Consider the following 17,378-nt stretch of genomic DNA (forward strand, 5'->3'; position numbering starts at 1 on the left):
TGGGGGGTTAAAATCTCGAAATCGGGGGCCTGAACCCATCCCGCCCCCAACCCGCCTCCGTGCCAGTTTCAAAGGAGGCGGATACCCGACCTGTGCTGGGACCCACCTCCCCAAGGCGGGAAGGGGATTAGTGCCAAATAACAGGTAGTTAACAGGCAGTTTTTAGCCTAATCCCTATTTTTATTGCTGAAGTGTGGGATTCCCGACGGCTCCAAACCACGCCAAGTTAGCGAGGTGGACCGTTGGGCTGAAGGACTTGGAGGGTTTGAGATGTCTGGTGTTCAGGTGAGTGATGGGTGCATGAGTTCAGAGGTAAGTGTGTTTGGTGTGTGTAAAGTGTTTAAAGAAGTTTTACTTACCTTTACAGCCTTCCTTCCTGAAATGTCAATCTGTGATGTCACCTGTTGCCGGGTGGCCCTTAATTGACCTGCTGAGCCCGCTGGGCAGGCTCAACAAGGTCAATCAAGTCAAAATCGCGTGGGTTGGCCACAATTCGATGGAGGCGGGACTACAACCCTGAAAGTTTAGTCCCGCCTCCTACACACCTGCTCAATCAATATCCAGCCCTTAATGTCCCTTCACCTCTCAGACCTCCCTTTTGTTCTTTCATCCCCTCCCCCATTTCCCAGCCCCTAAACTGGTCTTTTAATCTGTTTCATTTTCTGCTTTCTTCTCAGTTCTGAAGAAGGGTTTTGACCTGAAACGTTAACTCTGTTTCTCTCTTCACAGATGTTGCCTGGCCTGCGGAGTTTTTCCAGTGTTTTTTGTTGTTATTTCGGATTTCCAGCATCTGCAGTATTTTGCTATCGAATAACCGTAGAGGGGTGGCTGTTTTGGTGAGTCCGTCCATAAAAGAGAACTTTGCCTTGGTGGACAAGGACACTGAGGTGAGATTTTTAAGGCTGAGGGTAAAAATGGAGGAATTTAATTGCGATCTCTTTAATATCTATGTACCGAACGACTATTGCAAGCGTCGCGAATTTTTTTGGGGGTTATTCACTGAAGTGGCAGAGGTGGAAAATCCTTGTATAGTGGGGGATTTTAATGTATTTTTATCTCAGATGGACATTTCAGCCCAGATGACCTTTAAGAATGATAGCTCCTGAGGGATCATTGTAAAAATGATGGAAAATTTAAATTTGAGAGACTTATGGAGGGACCGGAACCCCATAAAAAGGGAGTTCTCCAGAGCAGGTTGGGTGGGTGATGTTTTAAAACAGAGCCGAATAGATTTTTTGTTAATGCAGGAAGGGTTAAGTTCTGAGGTGATGGGGATTTATTATAAAAAAGTATTTTTTAGTGACCACTCAGCTTTGGTTCTTAGAATTAAGAACAGCAGAGTTAAGATCAGTTCAGGGCTGTGGATTTTAAACAATCAATACCTGAAAGAAATTGCTTATAAAGAAGGGATTTTAAATATAATAAAGAATGCTCGGAAGGAACCTTTGTTCTTGAAAGAAAGAATAGTTTGGTGGGACAATTTCAAATATGAAGTAAAAGTTTTTTTGGTACGTTATGGGAAAAAGAGAGCGGCAGCTAACCAGCGTTGAGAAGAGAATATAAACAAAAGGTTTACGGATGTCTGTAAAGCAGTTGACGGAGGGGATAAGGGAGCGGAGACTAAGTTCCGGGTGCTAAAGGAAGAGTGGGAATTATTGCAAGCTGAAAAATGCAAGGGGGCCATTCTCCGTGCAAAGGCTAGAGATGCATTGGAGGGCGAAAGATGCACTAGATATTTTCTAGAGCAAGAGAAGCTGCGACAGAGATTATCATTAATTGGAGAGTTGAAAGTTGGGGAGAAGATCATTCATGAAAGTGGGGAGATTTTAGAGGCGGCTAGCAGCTTTCATCAAGAGTTATATACAAAAGAAGACATTTCCAATTTGGAGATGGAGAAGGTTAGTGCTTTTATTGAAGAGGGTTGAAAGGAGGATGAGAGAAGCATGTGTGACAAAGAAGTAGGATTAGCGGGAAAAAAAGTAGCAATAAGTGGAATGAAGGGGGGGGGAAAGCCCAGGATCCGATGGACTAAGTGCAGAATTTTATAAAGAATTTTTTGAGATTTTAAGTCCATTGCTCTTATAAGTTTTTAAGGAAATTAAGTATTAGGGATGGGTTTCTTGAGCAGTATGTAACTGAACCGACCAGGGGGGCAAGCAACCTTAGATCTGGTCCTGTGTAACGAGACAGGATTAATTAAAAATGTCCTAGTAAAGGATCCCCTTGGAATGAGTGACCATAACATGGTTGAATTCCATATTCAATTAGAGGGTGAGAAGGTTGGATCTCAAACAAGCGTGCTAAGCTTGAATAAAGGAGACTATGAAGGTATGAGAGCGGAATTGAGTAGAGTGGATTGGGAAAATAGATTAAAGGGTAAGACGATACATGATCAGTGGTGTACATTTAAGGAGTTATTTTACAACTTCCAAAAAATATATATTCCACTGAGAAGAAAAGGGTGTAAAAGAAAAGACAGCCATCCGTGGCTAAGTAAAGAAATTAAGGATAGTATTCGACTAAAAACAAGGGCATATAAGGTAGCCAAATCTAGTGGGGGGATAGAGGATTGGGAAAACTTTAAAAGACAGCAAAAAATAACAAAAAGATTGATTAAGAAAGGGAAGATAGATTATGAAAGTAAATTAGCAAAAAATATAAAAACAGACAGTAAGAGTTTATTTAGTTATATAAAAAGAAAAAGGGTGGCTAAAGTAAATGTTGGTCCCTTAGAGGATGAGACCGGGAAATTAATGGTGGGAAATATGGAGATGGCAAAAACACTGAATGAATATTTTGTATCAGTCTTTACAGTAGAAGACACTAAGAATATCCCAACACTGGACAAGCAGGGGGCTATATGGGGGGAGGAGCTAAACACGATCAAAATCACGAAGGAAGTGGTACTCGGTTAAATAATGGGACTCAAGGCGAATAAATCACCTGGACCTGATGACTTACATCCTAGGGTCTTGAGGGAAGTGGCGGTAGGGATTGTGGATGCATTAGTAATAATTTTCCAAAACTCCCTGGACTCGGCAAAGTCCCAGCAGACTGGAAAACTGCTAATGTAACACCCTTATTTAAAAAGGGCAGTAGACAGAAGGCTGGAAACTATAGACCGGTTAGCCTAACATCTGTAGTAGGTAAAATTTTGGAGTCCATTATTAAGGAGACAGTAACAGGACATTTGGATAATCATAATTTAATAGGACAAAGTCAGCATGGTTTTATGAAGGGGAAGTCATGTTTGACAAATTTGCTGGAGTTCTTTGAGGAAGTAACATATAGGGTGGATAAAGGGGAACCAGTGGACATAGTGGCCTAGAAATTCAGTTGGCGCCGCGCCAGGGCTTTAGCGCCGGAAAGTTAGCGCCGGCGCTAAGTCCCTCTGCGCGCGCCAAAAATTCAGTAGCGCCGCGCCCAAACGGCTGCCGGCGCTACTGAAGGGTGTTTGCGCCTGAAAATGGGCGCTACCTGCCGCATTGCGGCGCTATTCCGGCGCTGCGGCGCCCGATGCGGTGCGGCAGGCTCGGGAAGTGCAGGCCTCCTCCTTCAGTTAAGGAGGAGCTGCCTGCACCCGCCCGCTGGCCGGTAAAATCTTCACAAAAATGAGCCCGGCACCTCGGGGAAGTGCCGGGCTCGCAGCCCAGAAGCATCTGTTCCGCGGGGGGGGGGGTGGAGGAGTCCGGGGAGGGAGGTGCGGGCAGGCGGCCGGCGGGAAAGCGGCCGGCCGCCGCGCGACCTTAATGCGCCGGCGCAAACTCCTGTAAGACTCGGTTGCCAGAGTCTTAGTTGCGGCTGCCACGGGCGAGGCGGCCGCAACTCAATTTCGGCGCTGGGGCCCGTCACCACGGCAACTGGGACGCTGCGCACACCAATGACGTCATCGGTGCCGGCGCAGCGCAACCGGTCTACCGCCGATGGTAGGGCCCCAGGGAATTTCTGAACCGGCTGTAAGTCCAGCGCAATGACCTCTAACGCCGCAAAATGGGCGCAAAGCCCACTCAATTTCTAGGCCAGTGTATTTAGACTTCCAAAAGGCATTTGACAAGGTGCCACACAAAAGATTATTGCTTAAGATAAAAAATCACGGGATTGGGGGTAATATTCTGGCATGGATAGAGGATTGGCTATCTAACAGAAGGCAGAGAGTTGGGATAAATGGTTCATTCTCAGACTGGCAATCAGTAACTAGTGGTGTTCCGCAGGGGTCAGTGCTGGGTCCCCAACTCTTTACAATCTATATTAATGATTTGGAGGAGGGGACCGTGTGTAACATAGCAAAGTTTGCAGATGATACTAAGATGGGAGGGAAAGTAGTGAGTGAGGAGGACATAAAAAACCTGCAAGGGGACATAGACAGGCTAAGTAAGTGGGCAGAGATTTGGCAGATGGAATACAATACTGGAAAGTGTGAGGTTATGCACTTTGGCAGGAAAAATCGTAGAGCAAGTTATTATCTTAATGGCAAGAAACTGGAAAGTACTGAAGTACAAAGGGATCTGCGGGTCCTGGTGCACGAAACTCAAAAGGTTAGTATGCAGGTGCAGCAAGTGATTAAGGAGGCCAATGGAATGTTGGCTTTCATTGCTAGGGGGATAGAATATAAAAATAGGGAGGTATTGCTTCAGTTGTACAAGGTATTGGTGAGACCGCACCTGGAATACTGCATACAGTTTTGGTGTCCATACTTAAGAAAAGACATACTTGCTCTCGAGTCAGTACAAAGAAGGTTCACTTGGTTAATCCCGGGGATGAGGGGATGGACCTATGCGGAGAGGTTGAGTAGATTGGGACTCTACTCATTGGAGTTCAGAAGAATGAGAGGCGACCTTATTGAAACATATGAGATTGTGAAGGGGTTGGATCGGGTGGATGCGGGGAGGATGTTCCCGATGATGGGTGAAACTAGAACTAGGGGGCATAGTCTTAGAATAAGGGGCTGCTCTTTCAAAACTGAGATGAGGAGGAACTACTTCACTCAGAGGGTGGTAGGTCCATGGAATATGCTGCCCCAAAAAGCTGTAGAAGCTACATCATTACATAAATTTAAAACAGAAATAGACAGTTTCCTAGAAGTAAAGGGAATTAAGGGTTACGGGGAGCGGGCAGGAATTTGGACATTAGTCTAGGTTCGGATCGGACATGGCCCTGTGGGTAGCGGAGCGGGCCCAGGGGCCGTGTAGCCTGATCCTGCTCCTATTTCGTGTGTCTAATTCTGTTAGATTCAGGAGATGGTTCTGTGATAGTAGATTGGCGGTTAGGATCAGATCAGCCATGATCTTATTAAATGGCGGAGCAGGCTCGAGGGGCTGATTGGCCTACTCCTGCTCCTATTTCTTATGTTCTTATGTAAAATTGAGGGAAGCCTTGTCCCATCTATGAGGAGAGGTGTCATAAGCTTAGCTGATAAAAATAAAGGGGATAGAAGGGATCTGAAGAATTGGAGACCCATCACATTATTAAATGTGGATTATAAGATCTTGGCGAGGGTCATGGCAAATCGTATGAAGGAGGTGTTGCCGCAGATAGTTTTGCCCTCTTGGTCCTATGGAGTCATAGGCCGGGACATCGCAGACTCTGTGGTCTCAATCCGAGATGCGACAGAGCTCATGGAAGAGAGTGGGAGGGAGGCTTATGTATTAAAGATAGATCAAGAGAAAGCTTTTGATAGGGTCTCATGAATTTTCATTGAAGGTTTTGGAAGCATTTGGTTTCAGGGAACATTTCATTGAGTGGATAAGGATTTTTTATTCAAACATATTTAATCATGTTAAATGTAATGGTTTTTTATCCAAGTATTTTCCGATACAGAGATCAGTGAGACAGGGTTGTCCCCCGTCCCCATTGTTGTACACATTGGTAGCAGAACCATTAGGTTACATGATGCAAAAGAAACAAGGTGTAGTTGGGATTGTGGTTCCAGTTCTGGGCTGGTGTCGGTGATACACCAATTTGCAGATGACACAACCTTAACATTGAGAAATGGGGAGTCAGTGAGGAAAGCTATGGATGTAGTGGAGGAATATTGTAGAGCTTCAGGAGCCAGAGTGAATTATAGTAAGTCCCAATGCCTGGTTGCAGGAAGGAATAGGAGGGAATGGTTGGGTAAAGTCCCTTTAAGGTGGTGGAGGTTTTGGAAGTTCTGGGGGTGCACATGCGGTGCAAAAATGACAGGGATGAAGTGGATCGATTAAATTGGGAACCAAAGGTTATGAAAATTAAAAAGATTTTGGGAAGATGGGAAAGAAGGTGGTTGAAAGTGCAAGGAAGAGCGACAGTGGTGTCTGCTCTCCTGCTATCTAAGCTATGGTACTTATTGACGGTGGAGGATATTTCTGAGTGGGCGGAAAAGTCCATCCGAGAGGCTTGTCTGAGGTTTTTATGGGAAGGGAAACCAGCCTTGGTGGCTTACAATACCATCATTGGACGGAGAAATCAGGGAGGACTCAATTTCCCAGATACTGATTTGAAGAAAAAATCCTTTAGAATCAAATAGGTGAAGAGATTTCTTCAGAAATCAAATACAAATTTTTGGAAGAGTTGTTTTGAGCATTTTTTTAAATGAAGTGGGATAGGAGGGCAGGGGATATTGTATATGGAATACAATAATATGTTTTTCAATTCGATTAAACTTCTCCCTAGGTTTTATAAGGGGGTTGTAGAGACTTGGGCCCAATTTTTAAAAAGTGTGCAGTTTATGCCTAAGGGGGCTGAGGAATTTTTAGAACAGCCCTTATTTTTGAACAGGTGGGTTAACATTGAAGGAGAGGTTTTATTTAATCAAGCTTTTATAAAAGCTGGTATTATATGTTTGAAAGATGTATTATACAAGGTAATTCCAGATTGGTTGCCGGAAGCGATAGTGAGGGACATGGTGTGGGAGGAGGATCAGGAGGTAGAGGAAAAAGCAATAGAAACATAGAAGATAGGAGCAGGAGTCGGCCATTCAGCCCCTCGAGCCTGCTCCGCCATTCAATGAGACCATGGCTGATCATCCAAATTCAGGACCCTGTCCCTGCCTTCTCCCCATATCCCTTGATCCCTTTAGCCTTAAGAAATATATCTAACTCCTTCTTGAATATAATTAATGAATTGGCCTCCACTGCCTTCTGTGGTAGAGAATTCCACAGGTTCACCATTCTCTGGGTGAAGAAATTCCTCCTCATCTCTGTCCTAAATGGCTTACCCCTTATCCTTAGACTGTGACCCCTGGTTCTGGACTCCCCGGCCATCGGGAACATCCTTCCTGCATCTAGTCTGTCTAGTCCTGTTAGAATTTTATAAGTTTCAATGAGATCCCCTCTCATTCTTCTAAACTCCAGCGAGTATAAGCCCAATCGACCCAATCTCTCCTCATACGTCATTCCTGCCATCCCAGGTATCAGTCTGGTGAATCTTTGCTGCACTCCCTCCATGGCAAGAACATCCTTCCTCAGATAAGGCGACCAAAACTGCACACAATACTCAAGGTGTGGTCTCACCAAGGCCCTGTACAACTGCAGCAAGAAATCCTTGTTCCTGTACTCAAACCCTCTCGTTACGAAGGCCAACATACCATTTGCCTTCTTAACCGCCTGCTGCACCTGCATGCTTACCTTCAGTGACTGGTGCACAAGGACACCCAGGTCTCTTTGCACTCCCCCTTCTCCCAATCTATTGCCATTCAGATAATAATCTGCCTTCCTGTTTTTGACACCAAAGTGGATAACCTCGCATTTATCCACATTATACTGCATCTGCCATGCTTCTGCCCAATCACCCAACCTGTCCAAATCATACTGGAGTTTCTCAGCATCCTCCTCACAGCACACACGCCCACCCAGCTTTGTGTCATCTTCAAACTTGGAGATATTACATCTAGTTCCCTCGTCTAGATCATTAATATATATTGTGAATAGCTGGGGTCCTAGGACCGATCCCTGCGGTACCCCACTATTCACTGCCTGCCACTCGGAAAAAGACCCGTTTATTCCAACTCTTTGCTTCCTGTCTGCCAACCAGTTCTCTATCCAAGTCAGTACCTTACCCCCAATTCCATGTGCTTTAACTTTACACGCTAATCTCTTATGCGGGACCTTATCGAAAGCCTTCTGAAAGTCCAAATACACCACATCCACTGGTTCTCCCTTATCTATTCTACCAGTTACATCCTCAAAAAATTCCAGTAGATTAGTCAAGCACGATTTACCTTTTGTAAATCCATGTTGACTTTATCCGATCCTGTCACTGTTTTTTCCAAGTGCTCTGCTATTACATCTTTTATAACAGACTCTACCATTTTCCCCACTACCGATGTCAGGCTTACTGGTCTATAATTCCCTATTTTCTCTCTACCACCTTTTTTGAATAGTGGGGTAACATTAGCTACCCTCCAATCCATGGGAACTGTTCCAGAGTTTCCCTACAAATACTGATTTCTTTCAGATCCTCCCACACATTAGACCCTATGTTCCCTGACATCTCTGGGAGGTTATTTGTGTCCCCCTTTGTGAAGACAGAAACAAAGTATGTATTTAATTGTTCCGCCATTTCTTTGTACCCCATTATAAATTCCCCTGATTCTGACTGCAAGGGACCTATGCTTGACTTCACCAATCTTTTTCTCTTCACATATCTATAAAAACTTTTACAGTCAGTTTTTATGCTCCCTGAAAGCTTACTCTCAGATTCTATTTTCCCCCTCTTAATTAATCCCTTTATCCACCTTTGCTGAATCCTAAACTGCTCCCAATCCTCAGGTTTACTGCTTTTTCTGACCAATTTATATGTCCTCTCCTTGGATCTTATGCTATCCCTAATTTCCCTTGTTAGCCACAGTTGAGTCACCTTTTTTGTTTTATTTTTATGCCAAACAGGGATGAACAGATTCTGTAGTTCATCCATGCGATCTTTGAATGTTTGCCATTGCCTATCCACCGTCAACCCTTTGAGTAACATTCCCCAATCAATCCTACCCAACTAGCGCCTCATACCATCGTAGTTTCCTTTATTTAAATTCAGGACCCTAATCTCTGAGTCAACTACTTCACTCTCCAATTTAATGAAGAATTCTATCATATTATGATTGCTCCAACCCAAGGGGCCTCCCACAACAAGATTGCTAATTAATCCTTTCTCATGACATAATACCCAGTCTAAGATGGCCTGATTTCCAGTTGGTTCCTCGACATATTGGTCCAGGAAACCATCCTGTATACACTCCAGGAATTCCTCCTCCACAGTATTGTTACTAATTTGCTTAGCCCAATCTATATGTACATTAAAGTCACCCATGATAACTGCTGTGCCCTTATTGCACGCATCTCTAATTTCCCATTTAATGCCATCCCCAACCTCTGCATTACTGTTTGGAGGTCTATATACCACTCCCACTAATGTTTTCTGCCCCTTGATATATCTCAGTTCTACCCATACAGATTCCACATCATCAGAGCTAATATCCTTCCTTTCAATTGTGTTAATCCCCTCTTTAACCAGCAATGCTACCCCACCTCCTTTTCCTTTTTGCCTATCTTTCCTGAATATTGAATACCCCTGGATGTTGAGTTCCCAGCCTTGGTCACCCTGGAGCCATGTTTCCATAATCCCAATCATATCATATCTGCTTACCTCTATTTGCGCAGCTAATTCATCCACCTTATTATGAATGCTCCTCGCATTAAGACACAAGGCCTTCAACTTGTTTTTTTAACACTCTTACACCTTTTAGAATTATTATTTACTGTGGCCATGTTTGATTTAAACCCTTGATTTCTCTGACTGCCACCTTTGTTTTTCTCCTTCCTGTCTTTTGCTTCTATCCTTGTTTCCCTTTGCTCTGTCTTCCTGCTCAGGTTCCCAACCCCCTGCCATTTTAGTTTAAACCCTTCCCCAGAGCAGTAGGAAACACTCCCCCTAGGACATCGGTCCCGGTCCTGCCCAGGTGCAAACCGTCCGGTTTGAACTGGTCCCACCTCCCCCAGAACCGGTTCCAATGTCCCAGGAATTTGAATCCCTCCCCCTTGCACCATTCCTCTAGCCAGATATTCATCTGAAATATCCTTCTATTTCTACACTGACTAGCACGTGGCACTGGTAGCAATCCTGAGATTACTACCTTTGAGGTCCTATTTTTTAATTTACCTCCTAACTCCCTATATTCAGCTTTTAGGACCTCATCCCGTTTTTTACCTATATCGTTGGTACCTATATGCACCACAACAACTGGCTGTTCACCCTCCCCTTCCAAAATGTTCTGCAGCCACTCTGAGACATCCTTGACCCTTGCACCAGGGAGGCAACATACCATCCTGGAGTCACATTTGTGGCCACACAAACGCCTATCTATTCCCCTTTACACTAGAATCCCCTATTACTATAGCTCTACCCCTCTTTTTCCTCCCATCCTGTGCAGCAGAACCACCCATGGTGCCAGGAAGTTGGCGGCTGCTGCTTTCCCCCGGTAAGCCATCCTCCCCAACAATATCCAAATACAGTATCCAATAGGGATCATGTATGAGAAGATTGTGAGGGCAATGCCACAGGATTGGATGGAAGAAATAAATGCGGAAATCTCCAAAGGAAGTAAAATGCGTCCTGCTTTTCCAAGCTTTCTGCTGGAGAAAGGGGGAGAGTTGGTCCAATTTGACAACTGAAATACTCGAGATTTCTATGAGGTATTTAGAGAATGGAGATTCAAGACACCTGCTGGTCAGGAGTTTTGGCAGAGTATATACCCACAGCTGGACTTCAACAGGATTTGGAAGGGAGTGTGGGCGAATTTTAAATGTCCAGAGTGGATTGAACTGGAATTCAAATTGGCTCATAACTGGATTTTTACCATGACGGTCTTGTGCAAGATTGGACAAGTGGAGGCGGCAACTTACCCAGTGTGTGGGACACGGGATGAGACTCTGTCCCATTTACTGGTGTTATGTCCGCAGTTAAATGATTTTAAGTACTATGTTCGACAGTTGTGTGAAGTTTTTTTGCTGGGTGGGGACCGAAGAGCGGGAATGGGAATCCCGTGGGACTCAATTTTGAGATGGGGATTGCAGGAGAGTCTGCCCGAGTCTAGCGGAGCGGCAATTAATTTAATGTTCAGTTTGGCTAGATTTGTGATTGTGCAAAGAAGGAATGCTCTGTTTTTTAAGGGGAGGAGAATCAATCTAAAAGAGTATTTTAAATATAAGCTAAAAGATCATTATAAGGCTCGGTGGATGTTTTATTCAGAAAGGAATTTAAAGATAGTATTTTACAATCAATTTTTAAAGTACAATCGATTAATATATGTTACAGGAGACAAATTAAACTTCAGGTTTTGATGTTAAAATGTGGTGGCGGAATGGCTGTGCAGAGCGGCGGAATTGATTTGTATGATACAATGGAATGATCACGATGTTGTAAATGTTCTTAATGTTCAATAAAGTATTTTTTTTTTAAAGTTGGTAGCACACTTGTCTCTTAGTCATGAAAGTTTGTGGGTTCAAGTCCCACTCCAGACACTTGAACGCAGAAATCTAAGTTGACACTCCAGTGGAGTGCTGCACTGTCAGAGGTGCTGTCGTTTGGATGGGATGAGATGCTCTCTCATGTGAACATAAAAGATCCCATGGCACTATTTTGAAGAACAGGGGAGTTCTTCCTGGTTAATATTTATCCCTCAATCAAAATAACAAAAACAGATTATGTGGTCATTATCACATTGCTGTTTGTGGGAGCCAGTTAGTTTAATGTATGAGGAAGATCCCGTCACTGAAACAGTTCAAATGTGATTGCGTAAAATCTCTGTGAGCTCAGTTTGTTCTTTGTCACTCCTATAGAAGCTATTAGTCAGCAGGCCATTTACCACCAGAAAGAAGGACTTGCATTTATACAGCGCCTTTCACAACCTCAAGACATCCCAAAACGCCTTACAGCCAATGAAGTACTTTTTGGAGTGTAGTCACTGTTACAATGTAGGAACACTGACAACACTTCAAAAAGTACTTCAATGGCTGTAAAGCCCTTTGGGACATCCTGAGGTCGTGAAAGGCAGAACCTTACTGTCATATCCGTCATAAGATCTTTTTCTAATTTGTAAGTAAAGTATTTCTGACATCACTTTGGTTTTAACAAGTCAGAAAGTAAAGAAATAAGGTAAGTAAAAGCCCTTCGCAATAACTATTTTACAGAAAAAGTGTTGGCCTGAAATTCCATGAGGGTTTAACCAGTCTGTAACCAGTGAAACCCCCCAAGAAAACAGGGTAGAACAGATTACGCCCAAGCTCCACTGTTCCTGTGTGGGGTAGAACCTCCGCCTGCCTGTTGCATGGCACGTAACAGACCTAGGGCTATGGCATGGGGAGGGGCCTCCCTCAGCTGTGACTTTCCGCTCCTGGCCCTGGATTGGGGGGGGGTGGTGGTGTTCAGCATATCAGTGGCGGCCGGTAAACCAAGAAAGATGAGGCATACTCACCTCCACAAAGGCACACGTGGGCCCCCGCTGTTTGGGGCCCAGGGTGGGCCGGGCAAGGGACCTGAACCTGTGGAGAGAACAAACATTTATTTTGAAAATGTTCTGGTTTGACAGATTTATTTTGAAAATTTTCTGGTGGTGGCAGAGTTGAGGGAATCTGAGCAACCCTCTTCCTGCCCTCCCCTCTCGCGCCCCCACGTACTCCATAGTGAGCAGCCATGCCAGCTTCCAGGCACATGGGGCAGGCAGAGTAAAAGAAGCAGCCAAGTACCCACCAGTCCCACAAACGTTGGCCGGGGTCAGTGTCGGATGGTCTCGGCGGGGAGTAATCCCAGTACAACTGGCAGGACTGCAGCCCATTGAACTTCGGGTCTGTTACGTTCATAGTTAGATTTTGGCTGCACCAAATGTATCTTCCAGTCCCGTGTTTGGGCTGGGGTGATAGTGAAACAGATACAGCAGAGAGATAGAGGCAAAAAGATAGCATGGGACAGGAAGGCAAATTGATTGACAGATAGAGAGATAAATGTCCAAAAAAAAATAGATGCAGAGTTAGAGTCAGGCAGATAGTTCAATAAATATTTATTCTATTTCTTACATGTGTTGCGGCTCACACTGACATAATCTGCAGGGGATGATGGCTACAATACGCAACTTCCCTGATGGCCTAGTGGTAGAAACACTTGTGGAACTATGTAGTCTTATGAGAGCTAGAAACATAGAAACATAGAAACATAGAAGATAGGAGCAGGAGTCGGCCATTCGGCCCCTCGAGCCTGCTCCACCATTTAATGAGATCATGGCTGATCATCCAAATTCAGTACCCTGTCCCTGCTTTCTCCCCATATCCCTTGGTCCCTTTAGCCTTAAGTAATATATCGAACTCCTTCTTGAATATATTTAATGAATTGGCCTCAACTGCCTTCTGTGGTAGAGAATTCCACAGGTTCACCACTCTCTGGATGAAGAAATTCCTCCTCATCTCTGTCCTAAATGGCTTACCCCTTATCCTTAGACTGTGATCCCTGGTTCTGGACTCCCCCGCCATCGGGAACATCCTTCCTGCATCTAGTCTGTCCAGTTCTGTTAGAATTTTATAAGTTTCAATGGGATCCCCTCTCATTCTTCTAAACTCCAGCGAGTATAAGCCTAATTGACCCAATCTCTCCTCATACGTCATTCCTGCCATCCCAGGTATCAGTCTGGTGAATCTTCGCTGCACTCCCTCCATGACAAGAACATCCTTCCTTAGATAAGGCGACCAAAACTGCACACAATACTCAAGATGTGGTCTCACCAAAGCCCTGTACAACTGCAGCAAGGCATCCTTGTTCCTGTACTTGAATCCTCTCGCTACAAAGGCCAACATACCATTTTTATTTTATTTTATTTTATTTCCAGTTTTGAAGAAGGGTTTCGACCCGAAACGTCAACTCAAATTTCTCTCCACGGATGTTGCCTGACCTGCTGAGTTTTTCCAGCATTTTCTGTTGTTATTTCAGATTTCCAGCATCTGCAGTATTTTGCTATCATACCATTTGCCTTCTTAACCGCCTGCTGCACCCGCATGCTTACCTTCAGCGACTGGTGCACAAGGACACCCAGGTCTCGTTGCACTTCCCTAGAAGGTTTGAAGGTTCAATTACTGGTTTGTGCTGGGTTAGTTGGTTTCAGCTGAGATGGTAATAGGGGCATTACAACTGGCCTCTGCACCTATCATGCCAGGAAGAGGATAAATTATCCAGGGGCCTAATGCTCCTGGTCACAGTCCAGCAACATCTGCTGCAAAGCTGTTGGGTGTGAGCAGAATCAAACTTTCTCTGTGATACCTACCATGGTTGAATAGCCTGCCAAGACTCACTGCCAAGGTTTCACACATGAACGAGTGAGATACTAGAAGGTGTCAGGATCTCACCCTCTAAATCTGCTTCCTTAGAAGAAGAGAGGGAGAAAGCAGAAATCCCTGTGCTGCGGAAACAAAGATTTCATGATATAATCCTTCTGGGCCTCTATAATGCGCTTTTAAAAATACGCACAATAAAGTTTAAATGCTAAAATAATTGCAAAATTAGGAATTGAAACTCACAGGATGGAATATTGTTGGACTCTCAAGCTTAAATCTGCAGCCTCTGGATTATAAAGTGAGTGCGATTACTGTTAGCAATCTTCCGCCAGACCATCTGTTTACATTTCTTTATTAAAAACATATTTCAGCTTCAGCTAATAACCACATAAACCGTAACAGATCCTGGAGTGCCTATGAGCATCTGACTTGTAAAATCCTTCAGCGCCTGAAAGGAACCTTAATTTACAAAGTGTGTGTTTCAGTGGTAATCTGAAACGTTCTTCAAATCCCCAGCAATTCCAGATGTGGAAGTTTGATCATGTTCTGGAAGCGGTGGTCTGTTCGCTCTGCGTAGAATGTCTTTTATTTACTCTACAACTTCTACTCTACAGCAATTAGGAAATTGATTTCTGCCCCTGTGGGAAATACCTAAACCGAGTCTGGAGTGCAGATTGGATCTAGAGTGGGAATTCACACCTATCGACCAACTGTTTTCATTCCAGATTGAATCTGGATTCAGCGCTTAAGAAGAGGCTGGGAGCTTCACCACTAGCTCAATGAGTTTATCCATTGAGTAGCTGAGCTATAGAGACCAAGAAGGTCCCAGCTCCAGTTCTCAGTCTACGTCGTGCTAAATGATCCCAGTCAGGTTAGTAGTAGTCCCGCTACAATTGGCATCAGAGCCCCTGGGTTAGGCAGGGGAAGACCAGGCAGGGCTTTTTCTTAATATTTGTTCACGGGATGTGGGTGTCGCTGGCAAGGCCAGCATTAATTGCCCACCCCTAATTGCCCTCGAGAAGGTGGTGATGAGCTGCCATCTTGAACCGCTGCAGTCCGTGTGGTGAAGGTGCTCCCACAGTGCTGTTAGGGAGGGAGTTCCAGGATTTTGACCCAGTGACGATGAAGGATCGGCGATGTTATAAATCTCATCATTCATCAAGAAACTACTCGTGAAATAACGCTGGACGGCCAGCTGGTGGCGCTGTCCAAGGAGTATAAATACTCGGGCGTCGGCCCCAGCGTGCCAGGGACATTTTGTAAGACAAGGAACTAGTGAAGTACAACTAGACCTCCATGTTCTGAAACAAGTTGATTAAAGCCTTGCTTTATACTCAAACCAAGTGTGTAGTGAGTTTTAATACGTCAGCTGATATATTTCCAAGTCAGGATGGTGTGTGACTTGGAGGGGTGCTTGGAGGTGGTCGTGTTCCCATGCGCCTGCTGTCCTTGTCCTTCTAGGTGGTGGAGGTTGTGGGTTTGGCAGGCTCAAGCTCCTGATCACTAACCTTGCTGGAAGTGTTCAACTGGGAACATCTAGAGGGGCCAGGATTGGACTCCGCTGCCTCCTGTGAAATCTAGGCCTGCCACTACTCATTGTCAAGGTTCGCCCATGAAGAATAGTCACTCGGGCGTGAATCCCAGAGGGTTGCTGGCTCCCATGGAGCCATATTTTGGAAAAAAAGTCATGAGATAGGAGAGGAGGGCAGAAAATAACAGAAAAATTCGACCAGAAAAAGGAAATAAAACATTTGTGTAGAAAAAATAAAGGAAAGGGCCTAGAGTAACTCTAAAGTCCATCATTCATGTTTACCAGAGCAGTCATATAAAGTTTTGTTGGATTTAGGCTCGCCTCAAGTGGACTTTAGCCAACTATCCCTCTTGAGGAAAAAGGAATTTTTAGCCACAGCTCCAAAATGCCTTCAATCAATCTTGTTCATCCTGTTATTTTTATTTTTCCTTAATTCTCCAAGTACAGTACATGTCAACAAAGAGCAAGATCCTGTACAGGATGAACCTAGTAGAGAACAGAACAAGCATCAGATTAAAAGACCCCTTTCAGGAAAACATTGCTAGAATGTTTGCTTAGGGAAACACATATAAATATAGGCTACATACAAATAATAAGGAGCCGTGGGATCTGATTTTTATCTCGTGGGTGGACTGCCCTGAAGACTCATGAGCAACAAAGTTCCGATTGAATTTTGATTAGTATCATAAGTGGGCTATAAATCTTCTTCCATAGCTCCACGTTTTCTGGGTGTAAAACGGGTACAACACTGACCAATTTATCAGTGGGATGGCAGGCACCCAATCTGACAGTGATTGGGGATAGGGGATGGAATCGGTGACAAGGGTTCAGAATTAGTGGTGGAAGACAAAGTGGCTTTGCTCTTTCCATTGTTTAACAGGACTCAACCGAGATTGAATGTCAGTCAAGCAGTTTGACAGCACGGAGGCAGTGGAGGGATTGAAAGAGAGTAATAGCGAGGCAGAACTGTGTGTCATCAGTGTATATATGGAAGGTGATGCCCACGTCTTCAGATGATGTTGCCAAGAGGAGATGGGAGAAGCTAGAAAGAGACGGGAGTTGATGGTTAGGGCTGGAGGAGGCTGAGGGAGGTTTAGCTTGGTGGGAAGCGGAAGCAGAAGAGGCAGCTGAACTGATGGTTTCAATCTTAATGACAAAGCAGGACAGGAGCTCATTGTGCTTGTTGTTGGAGGTGATGGTGGCAGGGGCAGGGAGGAGAGGTTTAAGGAGAGAGTAGTGGAGAAAGTAAGACAGATCTGATGATGGATGGCTTAACCAGTTGTGATCCAGATACACTCAAGTCTGTACCCCTTGGACTTGAGGGAGATAAGATGGGGGCCATAACATAGGGAACGACCAGGAAGGGAGCGGCTTTACTGAGGACAAGGGCATCAAAGGTAGAGGTGATGGAGTGGTTGAGCAGATCGACAGCTGCACAAGTATTGTGGGGAATGGAAGACCAAAAGCAATGCAGGTGACAGCTTGAAAATACAATTGTAAGTGACTAAAGGGAGATCTTTTTTCAGGGGCGGGCATAGAAGGAAGTGGGGTTGGAAGGAGAT

General features: G+C 44.6%; 1 long non-coding RNA gene across 1 annotated transcript in view; it reads right to left on the reverse strand.

Moving 5' to 3' along the window:
* Window positions 1–17,378, reverse strand: part of LOC147103439 (uncharacterized) — a 170,821-nt gene that overhangs the window by 86,154 nt on the left and 67,289 nt on the right. The window contains exon 2 of the long non-coding RNA XR_015072964.1: window positions 12,443–12,509. This is a non-coding gene — a long non-coding RNA (uncharacterized LOC147103439). The remainder of the gene's footprint in view (window positions 1–12,442; window positions 12,510–17,378) is intronic.

The sequence above is a fragment of the Somniosus microcephalus genome, chromosome 20 (genome assembly GCF_052327205.1).
Source record: "Somniosus microcephalus isolate GS21.2 chromosome 20, FLI_Smic_1.0, whole genome shotgun sequence".
NCBI lineage: Eukaryota > Metazoa > Chordata > Chondrichthyes > Squaliformes > Somniosidae > Somniosus > Somniosus microcephalus.